Source organism: Gopherus flavomarginatus, chromosome 13, assembly GCF_025201925.1.
Source record: "Gopherus flavomarginatus isolate rGopFla2 chromosome 13, rGopFla2.mat.asm, whole genome shotgun sequence".
Classification (NCBI taxonomy): domain Eukaryota; kingdom Metazoa; phylum Chordata; order Testudines; family Testudinidae; genus Gopherus; species Gopherus flavomarginatus.
The window spans coordinates 4633767-4657732 of record NC_066629.1 but is presented as its reverse complement, the minus strand read 5'-3'; the positions used below and the strand labels follow the sequence as shown (position 1 = coordinate 4657732).

Here is a 23966-nt window from a genome sequence, read left to right as displayed (position 1 = left end):
GCCATTACACACATGCTACCTTGAACGTCCTCAGGTAGACTTCTTCTGTGGATTGGAGTCTTCCAAGCTCTTTTGTCTGTTAAGTTCTTCCTGATTATGCATTGAACTTGCACATTCCTTTTCGAAGAAGTGACCAAATGTTCTAACTAAGCCTACTTAGAAGTCAAGCAATTATAAAGCCAGACGTTATGAACACACAAATGGTTCCTGCCCACAACTAGGATGAACATAACCAGTAGATCCTAACCTTTACACAGATGTGTTACATGGCATATGTTGCAAAACCCTATTCCAGTTTTATCATACATACATTTGTGAGCACCTCACTATAAAGCCTTATGAGGTACACTGTCACAAAGAGATTCCTGGCCCCTTGGTTACTGGAAGCTGGAGGCGGGTCTGCATGTCTGACACTGGTCAGGTTCTTCCCTCATCGCTCTCCAATGAGAGCAGGGTGTCAAAACCTAAGGCGCATACCTAATCATCCCCACCCAGCCCTCCTAGCTTCCAAGTTGGAGAAGCCATGTATTGTCCTGTCTGTGTTTGTTTCTCGGTTTTTCACAGAATCCCTCTATTCCCTCCTCCTTGGGAACAGCTCAGCTATGTGGAGGGCTCTGGACTCGGCAGGTTTAGAAATAGGCAGGGGTTTAACACTGGAGCTGGGTGTGTGTCACAATTCCCCTCACTTCCCCAGACGTCTGCCTCCCCCAGGGCAACTCAGTGACCACGTTCCCTTCCTCTTAGATTCCACATTCCCCAACAAAACACAGGAACAGGTTCCACCCACGGAATGTCCTTTCTGACTAATGCTCTCTCAATCCTCCACTCCTCCTGATCTGGTCTGATTTCACTCCCTGCACAGGATTTCCCCTTCCCAAACCTGACCCAATCACCTGGCTGGAATGAGAGGAAGAACCGTGGGTGCCCGATTTCCAGGCCAGTGAGGAAAGAGGGATCCCGAGAGGCGCCCACACAGGTGAGGACTGACACTCAAACCATCTGGGGAATGAAGAAAAAAGTTGAGAATCCCCAAAATGTAGTCTCAATAAGTGCCCTTAGTTCCTTCCTCATCTCCCCCAGGGCAGGGCTGCAGTCAGCAGGTATCACTGACATCGCTTTCCATGTGTCCTGTTACCTGCAGAAGTTTCTTTCCCAACTTTCCTTCTCTGTGAAAGTTTGGGTGGGAAGTGGAGGCAGAATCCAATTGCTCCGTCTGTGCAGCTTTAGTATGTTGGGTTTTCTCTCGGTGATATTCCTCTTAATTTCTCCCCAGCACAATGACTTCTGTCTGGATTGTCTCTCTCCCAGCAGGTGATGAGAGAGTGAGTGAGAACGAGGAGGGGAATCAACAGCAGGAAGTTCCTGGGCACGGGGAATCGCAGGGAACCTCTGTGGGAAGACCCCATAAGTGCTTCAACTGTGGAAAAAGTTGCATATGGAGGTCAACCCTACTTGATCATCAGGCAATCCACACAGGAGAGAAATCCCATAAATGTTTGGACTGTGGGAAAAGTTTCATACGGAGATCAGTGCTTGTTAAACATCAAGCAGTCCATACTGGAGAGAGGCCCCATAAGTGCTTAGACTGTGGAAAAAGTTTCATACAGAAGTCAAACCTTGTTAGACATCAGGCTGTCCACACCGGAGAGAGGCCCCATAAGTGCTTAGACTGCCAAAAAACTTTCATACGGAGGTCAGAGCTTGTTAAACATCAAGCAGTCCATACTGGAGAGAGGCCCCATAAGTGCTTAGACTGTGGAAAAAGTTTCATATGGAAGTCAGCCCTTGTTAAACATCAGATAATCCACACAGGAGAGAAATCCCATAAATGTTTGGACTGTGGGAAAAGTTTCACACACAGATCAAATCTTACTGCACATCAGGCAATCCACTCTGGAAAGAGACGCCATAAATGCTTAATCTGTGGAAAAAGTTTCATACGGAAGTCACACCTTGCTGCACATCAGGCAGTCCACACCGGAGAGAGATCCCATAAGTGCTTTGACTGTGGGAAAAGTTTCATATGGAAGTCAAGCCTTGTTAAACATCACATAATCCACACCGGAGAGAGATCCCATCAGTGCTTAATTTGTGGGAGAAATTTCATACTGAGGTCAGCCCTTGTTTCACATCAGAGAATCCACACAAAAGGGAAGTAACACTTAGGTTAAACTTGGGTGTAATAATGTCATTGTATATATCTCTCTCTTTAAAGTTTGTGGTAAACTGTCTATGAATGGCCTTATGGATAATTACCTGATGTTACTCTGTATAGTTCTATTACCTGTGGTGTTTGCGAAATAGAAGGTTACTTTCAAAAGCTATTGTTCACCCAAGGGCTGCCTGCTGTCGAGAGGCTGCAAAAATGTGTCTCTAAACTATTGAGACTTGATCCTTTTATCTCCGATCTTGTTAAGCTTTATTCAGGGGGCATTTGAGTCGTAAGACTGAGATCTCCAGTCCCCTCTGCACTGCCCTGATATTGAACATTTGGACGTTGGACTAGAATGTGACAAAATGATTCTGAAAAGGACTCTTTTCAATTCTAACGCACCATCTCTGTGGTGAAACTGACCTAAGATCTCTGTTCACGTTTCTATGTCTAATGACCTTTGAGCCAATACTGTCTTTTCTTCTTTTAGTTAATCGAAAGTTCGTTAACAAGAATTGGCTGTAAGCAGGTATTTGGGGAAGACATGAAGTATCATTAACTTGGTGGGTGATGTGTCTGATCCTTTGGGATTGGTAGCGTTCTTTATATGATGACGATTTTCAGGAATCCCCATCAGAATCTCAGAGGACATTTTCCCACATCAGGTATGGTTAAAGACTTGCCTCTGTTGCCACTCTGTCAAATCAGTTATTTTGTTACAGTATCTCCCATACCATGAAGGGTTTATAGAGCTGAATGATGGGTCATGCCTGTGTCAGGGAACTTTCAGTGAAATTAGCCTGTAATTAAAATCCAAAGTTATTACCCATTAAACTTGACAGCAATTCCCTACCTTGTACTCCTGGGCCGCCTCCTCTGTGAGAACCACCGTGTGAGCTCTGTGAGCCCGGGACAGATGGCAAACCAGACAGATGTCAGTTTGATCCTCTTCACAGAAGTTTCAGAGCCTTCTGGTGTTCCCCCCCACACACTCCATTCCCTCCTGCTCCTTTTGCTCCCTGGATACTCAGCCGACTGACGATTTTTGCCATGTTTCCCAGCTGCCTGTTGGGCCTGACATTTCTCCCTTGCACAGTTTCTGCAGACAGGAGATGGCTGTATGGGATCCCTCCCAGCACTGTCTGACCTGCCTGCACTGCAGAGTGACAGCTTCTGTAAAATACTGCAGACAAATGGGATGTGGAGCTTCCTCCTGGAGACTTTCCAGGGGGTTCTCTGCGGCCATGGCTCCCTCTGGAGCATTCACTGAAACATGTAGCACTAGAGCTCTGGTCCTGCAATCAGAGGCATCCCCCTGTGAGGATGAGCCTGCAGGAGGAGGAGCTGTGTGTCTAAGGCAGGATAGTCAGGCTTGGTAGAATTCATTTGTAATATAAAATTTTGACAGATGTTTATTTTTAAGCAATTTTATATTTATTGATTTAAACTTTCACCGTTGCAGAAAAATCTGGGTTTTAAGCATCTCATTCCACTTGTTCTCATTTTAAATGTTCACAGTGGTGGAAGATTTAGGGTGGGATCAGACAATATTTGGGACAGACAAAAACTATTTAATGACAGTAGAGACAGATTCAAAAATTAAAAGCTTCATTAAATACAGATTTTCAACATCCCATGTCAAAATATGCAAAGTAAATTTTTTTATTGGTTTGTGTGTGCACAGTGAAATCAACATTTGCAGACATCAACCAATAAAAGTCTAATCCTTTCAAGTCCGGTGATATGAAATTCACAAGACAAAACCTAGGTTAAGCTGATATCAATGTTTCAAAGGCCTGATTCTCATGTACACTAAGGCAGCTCTGGCTCAATGTAAAGAAGCTGCGGTGTTTCCTACACTCATGATTTTATAAGGAGTCTCACTGTATTTGGTGTGTTTGTGAAAGCCCCAGCTCCTGGAAGCATGTGATGAGGTGAGACTCTTGGCTTTCCTTTCCTAATCAAAGGAAGTTTCTGGCTTTCTTGGTTGCAGAGAAAAACTTTAGGCTGCGCTCAGATCACATTTGAAAGATTGGAGAAACCAGAAGGCAAATACAGTAACTCCTCACTTAAAGTTGTCCCAGTTAATGTTGCGTTGTTCCGTTGCTGATCAGTTAGGGAACATGCTTGTTTGAAGTTGTGCAATGCTCCCTTCTAACGGTTTGGCAGCTGCCTGCTTTGTCCACTGCTTGCAGGAAAAGCAGCCCGTTGCAACTAGCTTGTGGGGGCTTGGAACCAGGGTGGACTGGCAGCCCCTCCTCAGCTCCCCCCTCCCATAAGTTCCCTGTGCAGCAGCTGCCCAGTAGGCTATCAATTGCTGGGGCATTCAGCAGTCCCTCCCCCACTGCCATGTGCTGCTCGTGCCCTCTGCCTTGGAGCTGCTCCCCAAGACTCCTGCTTGCTGTGTTGGGGGGAGGGAAGGAAGAGAGGGGGGTTTAATGTCAGGGTGTCCCCCTCCCCCCTGCTCCTGTCCCCCACTTACCCCATCTCTATAGAGCAAGGGGGACACACAGGGCTCAGGATGGAGGGAACTCCCTGGCAGCAGCTTGCTGATTGACTTCAGAGGCTTTGCCAGGGTGCAGAGTACAAGAGATGAAGCTTCACCCTGGCCACACTCCTCTATCCCTTTCCGCCCCTTCCTCTTCCAGCCTGTCCCTGCTCCACCCCACTCCCTCCTGCCCCTCCCAGGAGCACTCACCATGCCTGCAGCTGCTGGGGAGGAGGCACAAACAGCTGTGCTGGCCAGCCCAAGAGCCAGAGCACAATGATGGGCTGGGTCCAAAGATCAAGAATGTCTTTTGATTTCGGGTCCAAATTTGGGTACTGACCTAAGTGCTTAGGGGCTGGTTCTCCAAGGGGTTGGGCACCCACATCACCCGTTGACTCCCGCTGCAGCTGCGAATGCAGGTGGAACACATGCCCTGAATTCCTGCATTTCGAGGAGATAAACCGACACCCCCAAAATGAGGCCACTGCTATCAATTTAGGCCTTACCGACCTGCCCGTTAACAGCAGGATGTGGCTAGGTCTCATTGTAAGTCACTGTTTATACCTGATCACTGCTCGGTCCCATGACTGTAAGTAGCAGAGGTGCTGACCCCATGGGTGCCCTGTAGCTCAAACCACCACAGAAATAACAGGGCAAAGCGGGGTGGAGCACCCCCAGGGAGAAATAAAAGTCAGTGCCTATAGTAAGCAGAAACCTAGCAGTGAAAGGCCCATATTCCATCCCTAGTGTCCACAGGCAGCCAATCCCCCAGGCATGTAACAAGTTCCTAATCTTTCCCACAGGAGAGGTAAATCCACCATTTTGTTCACAGAGCGAGAACCTCAAGGTTAACTTGAAGAAAGTGAAAGTAGCGGAAATGTGGCTCCTGTCCACACTCTGCTGAAGGGAGAGGTGGCTTTCACCTGGTGTCCAAGCCCTGCCCTGTCTCAAGAAGTGTGAGGGAGGAGTGAGAAGGTGCCACATGTCTGGTCGAGGTGCCTCTGATGTCCTAGAGTGGAAAGAGAGAGAAAAGAGCGCTCAGACTAATACATCACACAGTGGGGTGGGGCTGTCGTTCTCTGGGATACAGGGCGATTGCTCTGTGCATGGTAAGTTAGATCCTCCTTCCAGCAAATGCAGAATGAGAGAAGGGATCTGAGTTTGCAGCAGCAGCACCAGGAGATGAGATTTCAGCAAACCACGTGCTGGCAGTTGCGGAATCCAATCTGGGAAAGGCCCCAGCACAGCAGAGCACATGGGTTACAGGTGTTATCAATGCAGCTCTCAGCACACTGGGGAGTTCTGCATCAAAATGGCTGGCTGGGTCCGGCCCACTGAACTCCAGGCCAGCACCAGTCTGTGACTGCTGACAACGCTGAGAGCAGGAGTGAGAATCAGGCAGTGGATCCCTAGGGGGTTGCCCCAAGGTCTGAGGATAAACCAGCCTGTCCTGGGAATGGAAAGAGGGAGGCAGCCAAAGAAACAAGACTATTCAGGGACAGTAAAGGCTGCATGGAAATCATTAGGGAAAACAAGCAAAGCCAGGCATCAACAGGGATCAGAAGGGATGGTGCAAACACCAGAAATAGAGACCCTGCCCTGGCCCCAAAGCCATGGATTCTCTGAGCAAATGAGGCTTTTCGTCTCTAACCTCTGCACATCTGTAACTCTGCAAAGAAGAGTTACAATTCCCATCTCTGCCATGCACACACCGAGTTCTGCTGCGATCTCTGTGTGCTGGACTCCAGTGCCCAGGATTCAGGAGATGTCCTGTCTCTGTGCAGGGGTCTGAGTGGCTGGAAAAGTCTCACCTGCAGAAATTCACTTGCTGGCTGCTGGCCCTGCCCCTCCAGCTCACTGATCAGCTTGTTGAGGCAAGCTATTGGCTTGGAAAAGTTGCTGGCATTTTCACTTAATTTCTTCCCAATCTTCCTGTCTAGTGCCCCCAGCTGAGCCAGCAGGAATTGCTCTTGGTCCTGGATGCACCAGCCCAGAGAGTCAAAATGAGAAACAATTGCCTTTATCTAAGCTTCTGTCTTTCCCTGTGATGGCAGGTCATGGACATGTGGAGACTCATGGGCTATTTCATCACCCTCATCTCCCCTAGCGCTTACATAGCACTTTTCATCTGCAGAGTTCAAGCACTTTACAGTGATGGTAAGTGATGTTATCCCTAGTTCACAGATGGGAAACTGAGGCACGAAGCGGTCATGAGCTAGATTCCCCAATGGGACTTAGATGCCTAAAGCCCAGGTTTCGAGCATTGACTCCCAGAATTAGGTGCCACTGAAATCCCGAAAACCTCTGCCTGGTTGCCCCTAACTCTGCAGGGGCCTACACACACTCAGCACCAACATTTCGATGGTAAAATTTCTCAAGGATCCTAAATTTCTGCTTCTGGGCCTGGGCAGTGCTGCTGCCTCACTCCAGGCATCCAGACACCTAAAGCCCAGAGGGATCCTCCAAGGAGGCAGCAGTGGAAAGCCTATCATGCCTGTGGGGCCCAATGCTGGAGCTGAGTCCCCCTTTTGAATCAGGGTTCAGGCAAAACCCAGAGGAGGTGCTGGCAGAGGCTCCTTTAGAACACTGAGTCCAGTGGTTAGCGCACTTGCCTGGCGTATGGGAGACTCAGGTTCTACTCTCCTCTGCTCTGCCTGATGGGAAGGAAGGGTTTGAATAGAGACTTGCCACATATCAGGTGACTGCCCTAACCACATGGGTCTCAGATATTCTGATGTGAGGATCCCCCTCAATCTCTTCTGATCATGGTGCTGCACTTTGGCTAAATAATTCAATAACTCGTGGGCCAGAGTGAGAGGTAGGAGGCTCTCTAGCAGGGCGGGCAAACTTTTTGGCCTTAGGACCACATCAGGTGCCAAAATTGTATGGAAGGACAGGTAGGGAAAGCTGGGGGAAGCTGTACCTCTCCAGCTAGGCATGACCTGGCCTCCACCCCTAGGGGCATTTTGCGCACGCGTGCACACACACACACACACACACGCACAAACACAAAATATATGTTTTCAACAAACAATTTAATCCTGGTACACAGTGATGATGATTGTGAAGCTTGGTTGAGGTGGAGGAACCAGAGTGGGATATTTCCCTTACTGCTAAATGATGAAATAGCAGTTGGCTGAGCTCTCAAGGGTTAATTCTCTCACTCTGCAAGGCAGCAGTAATGGAGGGAGATACGTGCATTTCCCTTAAGTACACTGCCTTGTAAATTAGATCAGCTTGCTGAGACTGCAGCCCTGGTATGTCCCTCCTGCTCTGTGGAAGATGGGGTAAGCAGGATGCAGGAGCAGGGGGGAGGGAGACACCCTGACATTAGCCCTCATCTTCCTTCCCTCCTCCCCGGCACAGCAAGCAGGCAACTTGGGGAGCAGCTCCAAGGCAGAGGGCAGGAGCAGCACATGGCACTGGGGGCTGGGACACAGCTGAACTGCAGGCAGCTGCTGCACAGGGAACTTAGGGGAGTGGGGAGCTGATAGGGGGCTGCCGGTCCACCCTGGTTCCAAGCCCCCACCAGCTCGCTCCAATGGGCTGCTCTTCCTACAAGCAGTAGACAAAGCAGGCAGCTGCCAAATGACGTTAGAAGGGAGCATTGCGCAATTTTAAACGAGCATGTTCCCAAATTGATCAGCAATGGAACAATGAAACAACATTAACAGGGATGATTTTAAGCGAGTAGTTACTGTATATTGATTTCAATTACAACACAGAATACAAAGCGTACAGAGATCCCTTTATTTTTTTAATTACAAGTATTTGCACCTTAAAACACTCCCAAAAGAAATCATATCTTTCAATTCACCTATCACAAGCACTCTTGTGCAATCCCTTGATCATGAAAGCTGAACTTACAAATGGAGAATTACGTAAAAAAATACCTTCATTCAAAAATTAACCGATGTAAAATTTCAGAGTCCACAACTCCACCCGGTGCTACTTCTTGTTCAGCCAATTGCTTAAACAAAGAAGTTTGTTTCCATTTGCAGGAGGTAATGCTGCAAGTTCAAAGAGGCAATCTTATGACACTGTTGCAGCTGGAGTCGCATGATATTGACATACCAGATGCTTTAAAGATTCCTATGTCCCTTCATGCTTCAACCACTGTTGCTTTACCTCCCTTCCCCTGGCCTGTTATACCTGCTGCTCATGCTCAGACCAGAGCTGATTCTTCGTCAGCTTTTCAGCCTCTTCTAGGGTCTGTGAAGAAAATTTTTCATCTGACACTAGGGTTGCCAATTCTCCTGGAGCAAAGACCGTTTGTGGCAATGGCATTTGGTCCGGGAGAGTTGGAAATCTTATCTGCCAGAAAAATCCCTCAGGCTGGAATATCCCATTTGCCTGCCTCCTGCCAAAGGAGAGTCAATTGGCATTTATTTATTTTTTGAGCTTCTCCCACAGACATAGCTGTTATTGCCCATTGGGGTGGATTCATTAACTCTTCCGCAGGTGCAGTACAGAAAAGTGCTCCCTGTAGGAAGGTGCTACTTCCAGTGAACTGAGTATGCTCAGTAACATCTGATGAAGCCACTGCCCTTCATCCGCCCTTACTAAGTGTAAGATTGTGCCAAGTGCTTTTTACAGGGGTTAAAAAGAGGCAAAGGGGGCAAATCAGAGGAGGGGGCAGCCAGGGGGAAGCCAGGGGGCAAAAATTGATTGGTCGAGGGTCAGGCACCTGACAAACACCTGCCAGGAATGGTCTCGATCAGGGGGTCAGCAACCCTTCAGAAGTGGTGTGCCGAGTCTTCATTTATTCACTCTAATTTCAGGCTTCGCGTGCTGGTAATACATGTTAACATTTTTAGAAGGTCTCTCTGTTTAAGTCTATAAACTATTGTTGTATGCAAAGTAAACAAGTTTATTAAAATGTTTAAGAAGCTTCATTTAAAATTAAATGAAAATGCAGATATCAGTTTAGTGCAGTGGTTCTTCACCTGGGGTGCACGCACCCCCTTAGGCAGGGCCGGTGCAAGGATATTTTGCACCCTGGGCAAAACTTTCACCTTGCGCTCACACCCCTTGCACTTCAGTTCTTTGAGGAGCAAATCCCAACAAGCCTTTATAGACCCCAGGGGCCAGCCATGTCCAGGGGCTGTTCCCCAGACCAGGTTCCTCCCTCCCCGCCTCCTGAACTCCCCTGGAGGGTGCACAGCACTCCCCCATGAACCTTCTCCACCCCACCCCGGTGTGTTCCGCCCCGAGTCCACTCACTGGCTTTGCTGGGCTTGGGCCGCTGCAGCAGCTCAGCAGGGAGGAGCCGCCTTCCAGAGGCACTGGAGAGCCAAAATAAAGGCTTGGGGCAGCAGCGAGCCAAATAATCAGCTGGATGATTGAGGGGCTAAAGGAGCATTCAAGGAATACAAGGCTGTTGCAGACAGGGCCAGTGCAAGGATATTTTGCGCCCTAGGCGAAAATTCCATCTTGCGCCCCCGCCTCCCAAGTCACATACATTATATGCAATACACGGTCACAGAGTAACATGTTATAATTTAGAATGTATGTTTCCACGCTTTAAGTTTAGCAAATTTAGAAACAATTTCCTCCAAGTCAATGCTGTGAGCAATGTCATGTTCTATTGACAAGGTAGGTAGCCCAACAAGTCTTTGTTGCAACACTGATGTTCGCATATATGTTTTTATCAACTTGAGCTTCGAGAAGCTTTGCTCACCACTGGCCACAGAAACTGGGAGAGTCAAGAGGATGCGAAGAGCAATAACTGTCTTAGGGATACTATCGGTCAGCTTATTTTCCCATATGAAGTTCAATACATCTTGCGGTGATGAACTCCTTTGGACTCGTCTTGCAATAGCTTGCAATTCACTGCACAAGTCAAAGGCATCAATATCCTTGGATTCACCATGTTGCAAAGCTTTCTCCAGATTCAAGCAATGTTCCATAATTTGCTTTGGTGTTTTATTTTGCAAACTGTAAACATCATATATGAAGCCAAATACTGAACTAATTTGCTGCATCAGTGTGAATCTTTCTTCAACCGAATGTATTGCTGTGTCAATGACTGCAAAGTAAAAGTTCACTTTGAATTTTTCTTTCGGATCATAAAAAGGTTCGTCATCTGCTTCATATGTGAACTGCTTCCTCTTCTTTCTAATACGGATTGGATCTGGTTCAAAAAGTGCCGGTACATCCAACTCCGCCACAAGTTCACCTGCATCTACCAATGTTTTCTCAAAGGCTGCGTCACTTCTGTGGCCCACAAGAAACTTCTTGGTTTCTCCAAGTTGATTAATGGCATCACATGTATCAAATTCTTTTGCCTGAAGTTGTTCGCTAGTTATGTTGATCTCAAACAATATGTCATACCACAAAACAAGAGAAACAAGAAACTTGAAACTAGAAATGGCTTTTGTAAGAGCCTTTGCATCAACTCGTGATGTATTGCCAGATGATCCTGTCAGAGTATTGTCTTCATAGATGTCTACCAGAGCTTCACAGATGTCACCAATGAAAGCAAGATGGAAAAGCTCCCCCCGCAGAAGACCTAAGACATGATGGCTGGATACATAAACAGACACCTGTCCCTCACAGGCAATACCTCATAACATGCCAATTTTGCTCCGGACAGAATATCATAGAGGAATACTATGCATTCAGTGGTCTCTACAGTGGCCAAGCAACAGCATGACAACTAAGCTAACCAGTCCATCCAACTTTTTTGACTGCTTCTTGGGCACTGGTGAGGGTTAGCGGTGCCAGACTGAGCCCGGTGATGGGTGCACTACAAATCCACAAACTGAGGCAAGGTGCTGGGCCTAGAGTCCTGCTGAGACTGCTGTCCTGCACCAAGTGGAGCACAGCCTCCATGAGGAGAGAACTCAAACAAATATCACGCTCCTTCTGCATGATTCCCCCAAGCACTTCTTCAGGCAGCTGCTATGGGGGTCACTCACAGGCTTAGGCCTGCCTGTTGCAGGCAAAACACAGCAGCAGGGCTTAAAACTCAGACAGGGCCTCCCAGAGGACTCAGGGGGCCTTGGGCAAAGCAAAATCGGGGGCCCCTTCCATAAAACATTTGCAATACTATAGTAACATGTATTAGGAAATGTAAAAAATAACTAGTGAAATACATTAAAAACTAATTTGTAATAATTTGAAAATAAACTAAATACATTATTTAAAAACATTAAAAGCTGTAATGGTATGTATACATTTGCAATTACATAATGGGCAGTTGCTGAGTGATTGTGATAGTTGGTAGCAATGGGCTGTCGTTGCCTGGGGGTGGTGCTGTTGTTGCCCACGGCTGGGTGGGGAGCTGGGCTCTGGGTCCAGGGGGCCATGGCTGCGCCCTGACCCCGGGTGCGCCCCGGGCTGCTGCGGCTGCGCCCTGACCCCGGGGGCACCCCACGCTGCTGGGCTGTCGCGCGGTGGTGTGCTGACCCCGGGGCGCCCCAGGCTGCTGGGCTGCCGGGCTGCCGCGGCTGCACGCTGACCCCGGAGGCGCCCTGGGCTGCCAGCTGTAGGTAGCTCACAAGGGCTGGGCTCAGGGATGTGGGGAGATAGGGTCAGGAGGGTGTCCAGCTAAGAGGGGCTGGGCTCAGAGCTGGGGGTCAGGGCTGTTGGGGGGATGAGGTCAGAGGTTTTCCAGCTCAGAGGGACTGGGCTCGGAGCTGGGGTCAGGGCTGTGGGGAGATGGGGTCAGGGGGGTGCCTGGGGGCACTGGGACAGCTCAGCTCTGCAGGCTGCTGTTCTCTCCAGCCGTCCAGGCACAAGGGGAGCAGGAGCAAGGACCAGCTAAGGATCTTGGGGGCAGGAGCACAGGCACCTGAGGCCGACCTTTGGGGAGGCACTTGCTTACCTTGCCCAATGCGTGAGCGCTAGGGTCCTCTTTCTTCCTCCGCTCCACCAAACAACTGCTGAGGCTCTTTTCTTCTCCGTGCCCCTCGCTGGGGCTGACTTGGAGGCTGAGCCAGGGGGCAGTCGCGGCTTTCTTCCAGAAGCGAAGCCCTGGTGTTGCGCCGCTGTCGCAGGGCCCCTGCCACGTGCCCTACACAGAGCTGCGCAGCTCTGCCCAGCCGCCGGTTCCCCCGCCGGGCAACAAGAAAAATTACAGAGGCTGGAGCCCCTGCTCTGGGAGGGAGAGGGATTCTGAGCCTCTGCCTGCAGCCCAGGGATTCCCCTGGGTCAGCGCAGCCGCGGTCAGCCCAAACCTCTGGGTCTGCAGCTCACCAGGGAATTGGTGGGAGGAAGAAGTCAGAGGGACATCTATGTGTGTTAGATGTACTAGCCTGATTTTGCATACCCTCTGGGTGAAGAGGAAAGTGCTTTTTGTTCCAGGACTGGAATTAGAGAGGGTGGAATCCCTCTGCTTAGATTCACGGAGGTTGCTTCTGTGTAGCTCTCCAGGAGCACCTGGGGGGGGAAGGGAAAAAGGAGTATTTCCCTTTGTTGTGAGACTCAAGGGATTTGGGTCTTGGGGTCCCCAGGGAAGGTTTTTGTGGGGACCAGAGTGCCCCAAAACACTCTAATTTTTGGGTGGTGACAGCAGTACCAGGTCCAAGCTGGTAACTAAGCTTGGAGGTTTTCATGCTAACCCCGATATTTTGGACGCTAAGGTCCAAATCTGGGACTAGGTTATTGGGAAATCAACCTTTTCCCTTCCCCCCCCTCCAGGTGCTCCTGGAGAGATACACAGAAGCAACCTCCGTGAATCTAAACAGAGGGATTCCACCTTCCCTGTTCCCAGTCCTGGAAAACAGAAAGCACTTCTCTCTTCACCCAGAGGGAATGCAAAATCAGGCTAGGAAATCTAACACACAGAGATCTCCCTCTGACTTCTTCCTCCCACCAATTCTCTGGTGAGCTGCAGACCCAATTCCCTGGAGTTCCTCACTAAAGGTCGGATGGGGGCAGCAGCAGGGGCGCTGTGGGGTAAGTTTGAGACTATGTGTGGGGGCAGCAGGGGGTGCTGTGGGTGGTCGGATGGGGGCAGTAGCAGGGGGCACTGTGGGTTCAGTTTGGGACACTGTGGGGGTCAGCAGGGAGTGCTGTGGGAGGTCGGATGGGGACAGCAGCAGGTGGTGCTGTGGGGTCAGTTTGGGGCGCTATGGAGGGGCAGCAGGGGGCGCTGTAGGAGGTGGGATGGGGGCAGCATCAGGGGCGCTGTAGGGTCAGTTTGGGGCGCTCTGGGGGGGCAGCAAGGGGCGCTGTAGGAGGTCGAATGGGGGCAGCAGGAGCGGGGGTATGGTGGGGTCAGTTTGGGGTGCAGTGGGGGAGCAGCAGGGGGTGCTGTGGGAGGTCGGATAGAGGCAGCAGCAGGGGCGCTGTGCAGTCACTTTGGGGTGCTCTGGGGGGGCAGCAGGGGACGCTGTGCGAGTTCAGATGGGGGCAGCAGCAGTGTGTGCTGTGGGGTCACTTTGGGGTGCTGTGGGGGGCAACGGGGCACTGTGGGAGGTTGGATGGGGCAGTAGCATTGGGCTCTGTGGGGTCAGTTTGGGGCACTGTGGGGGGCAGAAGGGGGTGCTGCGAGTGGTTGGATGGGGCAGCTGCAGGGTGCGCTGTAGGGTCAGTTTGGGGTACTGTGGGGGGGCAACTGAGGGCGCTGTGGGAGCTTGGGTGGGGCAGCAGCAGGGGGCGCTGCGAGGAGTCAATTTGGGGTGTTGGAAGACAGCAGCAGTGGGCCCTGTGAGGACTCAGTTTGGGGTGCTGTGGGGGGCATCAGAGGGTGCTGTGGGCACTGAGTTTGGGGTGTTGGGAGGAAACAGCAGGGGGCGCTGTGGGGACTCAGTTTGGAGTCTTAGTGTCATAAACAGATAGTTAAGGGTTAATGTCTCTTTTATCTGTAAAGGGTTAACAAACAGGGAACCGAACACCTGACCAGGGGACCAACCAGGAGACAAGATACTTTCAAATCTTGGTGGAGGGAAGCCTTTGTTTGTGTTTTTTGGGTTTGGCTTTGATCTCTCTGGGCTCTGAGAGTGACGACACGTACCTACAGGCTCTCTAATCTTCTATTCCAATTTTCTAAGTACACAGGTGGAAAGGCGTACAGTCTTTTTATTTGTTTTTCTTTATTTGCCAATGTCTATTTGGATGGAAGTATTTTAAATTGTATTTCTCCTGGAGGAGGCTTTTTCTTCGGTTTTTATAAGCTGACAGACCCTGTAATATTCCATCTTGAATTCATAGTGATTTTCTTTATTCTTTTTTTCTTTTATTTAAAGTTTTGCTTTTAAGACCTGTCTGGTTTTTTCCCCTTGTTGAGGCTCAAGGGAATTGAGTCTGTACTTAACAGGGAAGGAGAGGGGAGGGGGAGGGAAAGTGGGGGATTCCACCTGATTTCTCTGTGTTGTGATCCCAACTCCTTGAATCACAGTGATCTCCTAGTGTACCCAGGGCGGGAAAGATCTGGGAGGAAGCAGGGAGGGTGGAATCCCTTTGTTTAGATTCACGGCGCTTGAATCTGTATATCTCTCCAGGAGCCCAGGGAGGGAGTACCTGGAGGGGAGGAGGGGGAAGGAATATGGTTTATTCCCCTTTGTTGTGAGACTCAAGAAATTTGGGTCTTGGGGTTCCCCAGGGAAGGTTTTGGGGGAGACCAGAGTTTATCAGGCAATCTACTCTAAGTCCTGATTGGTGGCAGCACTACAGGATCTAAGCTGGTAATTAAGCTTAGGGGAATTCATGCTAGTACTCATATTTCGGATGCTAAGGTTCAGAATTGGGAATTATACTATGACAAGGAGGCAGCAGCATGGGGCGCTGTGGGGACTCAGTTTGGGGTGCTGTGGGGGGCAGGAGGAGGCGCTGTGGGAGGTTGGATGGGAGCAGAAGCAGGGGGCTCTGTGGCGAATCACCTTGGGGTGTTGGGATGCAGCAGCAGGGGGCACTGTGGGGACTGAGTTTGGGGTGTTGGGAGGCAGCAGCAGGGGGCGCTGTCGGGACTGAGTTTGGGGTGTTGGGAGGCAGCAACAGGGGGCGCTGTGGGGTCCGTTTGGGGTTCTGTGGGGGGCAGCAGGGGTTGCTGTGGGAGGTCGGATGGGGCAGTAGCTGGGGTTGCTGTGGGGTCAGTTTGGGGCGCTGTGGGGGGACAGCAGGGGGCGCTGTAGGAGGTCGGATTGGGGCAGTAGCAGGAGGCATGGTGGGGTCAGTTTGAGGTGCTGTGTGGGGGCAGCAGGTGGCGCTGTGGGAGGTCGAATGGGAGCAATAGTATCAGAGATGCTGAGGTCAGTATGGGGTGTTGGGAGGCAGCAGCAGGGGTTGCTGTGGGGTCAGTTTGGGGCGGTGTGTGGGGGCAGCACGGGGTGCTGTGGGAGATCGGATGAGGGCAGTAGCAGGGGGCACTGTGGGTTCAGTCTGGGTACTGTGGGGGTCAGCAGGAGGTGCTGTGGGAGGTCAGATTGGGCAGCAGCACGTGGTGCCCTGGGGTCAGTTTGGGGCGCTCTGGAGGGGCAGCAGGGGGCGCTGTAGGAGGTCGGATGGGGGCAGTAGCAGTGTGTGCTGTGGGGTCAGTTTGAGGTGCTGTGGGGGGCAACAGGGGGGGCTGTGGGTGGTTGGATTGGGCAGTAGCATTGGGCTCTGTGGGGTCAGTTTGGGGCACTGTGCTGGGGCAGAAGGGGGTGCTGCGGGTGGTTGGAAGGGGGAGCTGCAGGGTGCGCTGTGGAGTCAGTTTGGTTTACTGTGGGGGGTGAACTGGAGGCGCTGTGGGAGGTTGGATGGGGCAGCAGCAGGGGGTGCTGCGAGGAGTCACTTTCGGGTGTTGGAAGGCAGCAGCAGAGGGCGCTGTGAGGACTCAGTTTGGAGTCTTAATGTCATAAACAGATAGTTAAGGGTTAATGTCTCTTTTATCTGTAAAGGGTTAACAAACAGGAAACCAAACACCTGACCAGGGGACCAATCAGGAGACAAGATACTTTCAAATCTTGGTGGAGGGAAGCCTTTGTTTGTGTTTTTTGGGTTTGGCTTTGATCTCTCTGGGCTCTGAGAGTGACCACACGTACCTACAGGCTCTCTAATCTTCTATTCCAATTTTGTAAGTACAAAGGTGGATGCTGAGGTCAGTATGGGGTGTTGGGAGGCAGCAGCAGGGGGTGCTGTGGGGTCAGTTTGGGGCGGTGTGTGAGAGCAGCACGGGGTGCTGTGGGAGATCAGATGAGGGCAGTAGCAGGGGGCACTGTGGGTTCAGTTTGGATACTTTCAAATCTTGGTGGAGGGAAGCCTTTGTTTGTGTTTTTTGGGTTTGGCTTTGATCTCTCTGGGCTCTGAGAGTGACCACACGTACCTACTGGCTCTCTAATCTTCTATTCCAATTTTGTAAGTACAAAGGTGGAAAGGCGTACAGTCTTTTCATTTGTTTTTCTTTATTTGCCAATGTCTATTTGGATGGAAGTATTTTAAATTGTATTTCTGCTGGAGGAGGCTTTTTCTCCTGTTTCTATAAGCTGACAGACCCTGTAATATTCCATCTTGAATTCATAGTGATTTTCTTTATTCTTTTTTTCTTTTATTTAAAGTTTTGCTTTTAAGACCTGTCTGATTTTTCCCCTTGTTGAGGCTCAAGGGAATTGAGTCTGTACTTAACAGGGAAGGAGAAGGGAGGGGGAGAGAAAGCGGAACCCACCTGTTTTCTCTGTGTTGTGATTCAAGGAGTTGGAATCACAGTGATCTCCTAGTGTACCCAGGGCTGGAAAAATCTGGGAGGAAGCAAGGAGTGTGGAATCCCTTTGTTTAGATTCACGGCGCTTGAATCTGTATATCTCTCCAGGAGCCCAGGGAGGGAGTACCTGGAGGGGAGGAGGGGGAGGGAAATGGTCTTTTCCCCTTTGTTGTGAGACTCAAGGAATTTGGGTCTTGGGGGTCCCTAGGGAAGGTTTTGGGGGAGACCAGAATTTATCAGGCACTCTACTCTAAGTCCTGATTGGTGGTAGCACTACAGGATCTAAGCTGGTAATTAAGCTTAGGGGAATTCATGCTAGTACTCATATTTCGGATGCTAAGGTTCAGAATTGGGAATTATACTATGACAAAGAGGCAGCAGCATGTGACGCTGTGGGGACTGAGTTTGGGGTGTTGGGAGGCAGCAGCAGGGGGCGCTGTGGAGACTGAGTTTGGGGTGTTGGGATGCAGCAGCAGGGGGCGTTGTGGGGTCTGTTTGGGGTTCTGTGGGGGGCAGCAGGGGTTGCTGTGGGAGGTGGGGTGGGGCAGTAGCTGGGGACTCTGTGGGGTGAGTTTGGGGCGCTGTGTGGAGGCCGCAGGGGGCGCTGTGGGAGGTCGGATGGGAGCAGTAGTATGGGACATGATGAGGTCATGATGGGATGTTGGGAGGGAGCAGCAGGGGGCGCTGTGGGGTCAGTTTGGAGCATTGTGTGGGGGCAGCAGGGGGTTCTGTGGGAGGTCGGATGGGGACACTAGCAGGGGGCATTGTGTTTCAGTTTGGGGCACTGGTGGGGCAGCAGGGGGCGCTGGGGGAGGTCTGATATGGGAGCAGTAGGGGGTGCTGTTGGGTCAGTTTGGGGCACTGTGCGGGGGCAGCAGGGGACGCTATCGGAGATTGGATGGGGCAGAAGCAGGGGCACTGTGGGGAGTACTCATAGTTTTCACAGAAACCATTCAGAACATTCCCATTTCATCCCACCCCTCTGAGACCAGCCCAGGGGCACTTTCTCCAGTGGCAGGAACCCCTCTTACCATACCAGCTCCTGAGCCTGCAGATGATGGATAAACCTGGGGAAAGGGCTGGAGCCGGGCAGGGAAATGACACTGCACAAAGGGCCCGCTTCAGGGATCAGCTGGGGAGTTTGGCCTACAAGGGGAAGGGCTCCCTGTATGTGTGAGTCCCAGAGCTGCTTCCCTCAGTGGCACAGCCGGGTTCAACCCCCGCATTACCGGTGTCCATAGCTGAGCTGCCTAATGAGAGCAAAGGCCCACGGCAATGGGGCAATCGCCCGTTCTCCCAGGGTGAGGGAGGAAGATCAAAAGGAAGAGCAGAGAGAGTGGAAGGGCAGCAGGAGCAGGAAGTGGGGAGGGAGGTTCCTAGCTCCCAGCCCTGCCCGGCTCCATTCCCTGCACCCCCGGGGCAGTCAGCTCTCCTGGGAAGAAGGGGAGGAGCTGAGGGAGGAAAAGCCAGTTGCTGACTCTGCTGAGCACCGCCTGACTGAGGGAGATGGGGGAGAGCTAGAGGAGTTATGATACACCGTGGGGCAGTGCCCTAAAGTGACACCTTTGATTCTGCTCTTTTCCCAGCGTTTGGCTCAGAGCTGCTGTTCTGGGGAGGTTTAGAAGGGACTTGGTGGGGTTAGTTCTAATAGGGGGGTAGGGGGTCTGACCGGGGTGGTAATGAAGTAACTGGGTTTCTTCCCAGCATGGCAGAGTCCTAGAATCAGCGCGTCTGTCTGCAGGGAGAGAGCCTGGGGTGAATTGGGGAGTGACATGGGCTCCAGCCAGGGTTTCTCGCGACCTAGGCACATGGCCATTTCGCCACCCCCCGCGCTGATCCCACGGCTCCGTTTGACCGGCCGCACGCTTTTCTGCGAAGGGTCCGTTGGTCCATGGATTCGGTGGAGCTGCCACAGGCATGCCTGCGGGAGGTCCACCGAAGCCGCTAGAGTGGAGCTGCGGACCAGCGGACCTTCCGCAAGTATTCCTGCGCCAGGTCAGCCGGAGCCGCCTGCTGCCCCCTCAGTCAAAAACCCGCCCACCCAATAATCCTGGTGCTCTACGCGATTGCCTAGGCTGCCTAAATGGTAGCGCCGGCCCTGAGTCTTCCAGGAGACAGGGCAGGGAAATGGCTGTGATGGAGCCAGCTCAGGTAGGGGATTTTTAGGGAGCTTTTGGTGGTGGGGGAGGTCAGTTTCAGAACCAGGAAACACCCTGCTGGGTAGGGCTGCGAAAACTGACTCCCAGTGCTGGAGCCTGAGCCAACTGGCCAGAGACTGCCGTAAAATACCAAGGGAAGCTATTGGGATTCCTGTCCTTGTCTCAGAACTCTGCTTCTTCTATCAACCTGTGGCTGGCAGGTGTGTGGGAAACGAGAAGACCCTGCCCTTCTCCGTGTGCTTGGGGGGGGGACAAGGAGCTCTCACTTTCTACCCACTCCCTGAAGCCTCCTGGCTGCTCTGAGCAGGGTGGGGGGAGGATTCTCCTTCTCTGTCCCTCCTCCCCCTTGACTGGTGGAATTGTGGCTGGGGCAGCAGGCGCTGAGACGGGGAATTTTGTTGTTTCAGATGCTGGTGACCTTTGAGGAGGTGGCTGTGTATTTCACCCAGGGGCAGGGGGCTCTGCTGGACTCCGCTCAGAATGCCCTCTAGAGGGACGTCATGCAGGAGAACTACCAGATGGTGACCTCGCTGGGTAAGAGCGTGAAGGTCTGGATCACTGAACCCCCCCCCGGGAGCTGCCGCCCGATGTGCAAAGACTACCCCTGCTCCTGTTTTCCCTGCCCGCTCAGGACTCCAGCACCCTGTCTTGCTGAGCCAAACACTCCTGTCTGCTCCAGCACAGACCGAGGGTCTGAATTATTTGCCCCAAAACTGCAGGTTTATCTGAAAATCGCTCACAGAAGTGTACTTGTCTTGAACACTCGGATGCCCAACTCCCAGTGGGGTCTAAACCCAAATAAATCCATTTTATCTTGTATAAAGCTTATGCAGGGTAAACTCATCAGTTGTTCGCCCTCTGTAACACTGACAGAGAGATATGCGTAGTTGTTTGCTCCCCCAGGTATTAATACCTACTCTGAGTCAGTAACTCAAAAGTGATTTTATTAGCTACAGACAGTAGGATTTAAGAGGTTCCAAGTAACAGACAGAACAAAGTAAGTCACCAAGCAAAATAAAATAAAATGCACAAATCTATGTCTAATCAAACTAAATACAGGTAAGATCCTCACCAGTTCCAGAATGTTCCCTTTTACAGACTAATCTCCTTTTAGCCTGGGTCTAGCAATCACTCACACCCCCTGTAGTTCCTGTCCTTTGTTCCAGTTTCCTTCAAGTATCCTGGGGGGGTGGGGAAGAGGCTCCTTCTTTAGCCAGCTGAAGACAAAATGGAGGGGTCTCCCAGGGGGTTAAATAGACTTTCTCTTCTGGGTGGAGAACCCCTCCTCACCCTGTGTAGAATCCAGTCACAAAATGAAGATTCAGAATCACATAGACAAGTCACCTGCCCATGCATTATTCAGGACCTGCAGGCAGCAGTCATTACCCACATGCTACCTTGAACGTCCTCAGGTAGACTTCTTCTGTGGATTGGAGTCTTCCAAGCTCTTTTGTCTGTTATGTTCTTCCTGATTATGCATTGAACTTGCACATTCCTTTTCGAAGAAGTGACCAAATGTTCTAACTAAGGCTACTTAGAAGTCAAGCAATTATAGAGCCAGAAGTTATGAACACACAAATGGTGCCTGCACACAACTAGGATGAACATAACCAGTAGATCCTAACCTTTACACAGATATGTTACATGGCATATGTAGCAAAACCCTATTCCAATTTTATCATACATACATTTATGAGCACCTAACTATAAAGCCTTATGAGGTACACTGTCACAAAGAGATTCCTGGCCCCTTGGTTATTGAAAGCTGGAGGCGGGTCTGCATGTCTGACACCGGTCAGGTTCTTCCCTCATCGCTCTCCAATGAGAGCAGGGTGTCAAAACCTAAGGTGCATACTAAATCACCCCAGCCAGCCCTCCTAGCTTGCAAGGTGGAGAAGCCATGTATTGTCCTGTCTGTGTTTGTTTCTCGGTCTTTCACAGAATCTCTCTTCTCCCTCCTCCTTGGGAACAGCTCAGCTATGTGGAGGGCTCTGGACTCGGCAGGTTTAGAAATAGGCAGAGGTTTATCACTGGAGCTGGGTGTGTGTCACAATTCCCCTCACCTCCCCAGATGTCTGCCTCCCCCAGGGCGACTCAGTGACCACGTTCCCTTCCTCTTAGATTCCACATTCCCCAACACAACACAGGGACAGGATCTACCCACGGAATGTCCTTTCTGACAGATGCTCTCTCAATCCTCCACTCCTCCTGATCTGGTCTGATTTCACTCCCTGCGCAGGATTTCTCCTTCCCAAGCCTGACCCAATCACCCGGCTGGAATGAGAGGAAGAGCCGTGGGTGCCCAATCTCCAGGCCAGTGAGGAAAGAGGGATCCCGAGAGGCGCCCACACAGGTGAGGACTGACACTCAAACCATCTGGGGAATGAAGAAAAAAGTTGAGAATCCCCAAAATGTAGTCTCAATAAGTGCCCTTAGTTCCTTCCTCATCTCCCCCAGGGCAGGGCTGCAGTCAGCAGGTATCACTGACATCGCTTTCCATGTGTCCTGTTACCTGCAGGAGTTTCCTTTCCAACTTTCCTTCTCTGTGAAAGTTTGAGTGGGAAGTGGAGGCAGAATCCAATTTCTCCATCTGTGCAGCTTTAGTATGTTGGCTTTTCCCTCGGTGATATTCCTCTTAATTTCTCCCCAGCACAATGACTTCTGTCTGGATTGTCTCTCTCCCAGCAGTTGATGAGAGAGTGAGTGAGAACGAGGAGGGGAATCAACAGCAGGAAGTTCCTGGGCACGGGGAATAGCAGGGAACCTCTGTGGGAAGACCCCATAAGTGCTTCGACTGTGGAAAAAGTTTCATATGGAGGTTAACCCTACTTGATCATCAGGCAATCCACACAGGAGAGAAATCCCATAAATGTTTGGACTGTGGGAAAAGTTTCACACAGATCAAATCTTGCTGCACATCGGGCAATCCACACTAGAGAGAGGCCCCATAAGTGCTTACACTGTGATAAAAGGTTCATGCAGAAGTCACACCTTGCTGCACATCAGCAGTCCACACCAGAGAGAGATCCCATAAGTGCTTTGACTGTGGAAAAAGTTTCATATGGAAGTCAAATCTTGTTAAACATCAGATAATCCACACAGGAGAGAAATCCCATAAATGTTTGTACTGTGGGAAAAGTTTCACACACAGATCAAATCTTACTGCACATCATGCAGTCCAGACTGGCAAGAGACGCCATAAATGCTTAATCTGGGGAAAAAGTTTCATACGGAAGTCACACCTTGCTGCACATCAAGCAATCCACACCGGAGAGAGATCCCATCAGTGCTTAATCTGTGTGAGAAATTTCATACAGAGGTCAGTCCTTGTTTCACATCAGAGAATCCACATAGGAGAGAGGCCCCATAAGTGCTTACACTGTGGAAAAAGTTTCATACAGAAGTCACACCTTGCTGCACATCAGGCAGTCCACACCGGAGAGAGATCCCATAAGTGCTTTGACTGTGGGAAAAGATTCATATGGAAGTCAAGCCTTGTTAAACATCACATAATCCACACCGGAGAGAGATCCCATCAGTGCTTAATTTGTGGGAGAAATTTCATACTGAGGTCAGCCCTTGTTTCACATCAGAGAATCCACACAAAAGGGAAATAACACCTAGATTAAACTTGGGTGTAATAACGTCATTGTATATCTCTCTCTCTTTAAAGTTTGTGGTAAACTGTCTATGAATGGCCTTATGGATAATTACCTGATGTTAATCCGTATAGTTTTATTACCTGTGATGTTTGCGAAATAGAAGGTTACTTCCAAAAGCTATTGTTCACCCAAGGGCTGCCTGCTGTCGAGAGGCTGCAAAAATGTGTCTCTAAACTCTTGAGGCCTGATCCTTTTATCTCCGATCTTCTTAAGCTTTATTCAGGGGGCATTTGAACCGTAACACTGAGATCTCCAGTCCCCTCTGCACTGCCCTGATATTGAACATTTGGACATTGGACTAGAATGTGACAAAATGATTCTGAAAAGGACTCTTTTCAATTCTAACGCACCATCTCTGTGGTGAAACTGACCTAAGGTCTCTGTTCACGTTTCTATGTCTAATGACCTTTGAGCCAATACTGTCTTTTCTTCTTTTAGTAAATCGAAGGTTCGTTAACAAGAATTGGCTGTAAGCGGGTATTTGGGGAAGACATGAAGTATCATTAACTTGGTGGGTGATGTGTCTGATCCTTTGGGATTGGTAGAATTCTGTATATGATGACGATTTTCAGGAATCCCCATCAGAATCTCAGAGGACATTTTCCCACATCAGGTATGGTTAAAGACTTGCCTCTGTTGCCACTCTGTCAAATCAGTTATTTTGTTACAGTATCTCCCATACCATGAAGGGTTTACAGAGCTGAATGATGGGTCATGCCTGTGTCAGGGAACTTTCAGTGAAATTAGCCTGTAATTAAAATCCAAAGTTATTACCCATTAAACTTGACAGCAATTCCCTACCTTGTACTCCTGGGCAGCCTCCTCTGTGGGAACCACCATGTGAGCTCTCTGAGCCCGGGACAGATGGCAAACCAGACAG

The 23966-nt window shown here is 50.4% G+C and overlaps 1 long non-coding RNA gene across 1 annotated transcript; it reads left to right on the top strand.

The window, feature by feature from the left end:
- The first annotated feature begins 13998 nt into the window (after window positions 1–13998).
- LOC127033687 (uncharacterized) lies at window positions 13999–22235 on the top strand. The gene is made up of 4 exons (XR_007769172.1): window positions 13999–14096; window positions 16466–16641; window positions 21664–21777; window positions 22075–22235. It is a non-coding gene; the product is annotated as an uncharacterized LOC127033687 (long non-coding RNA).
- Window positions 22236–23966: the final 1731 nt, after the last annotated feature.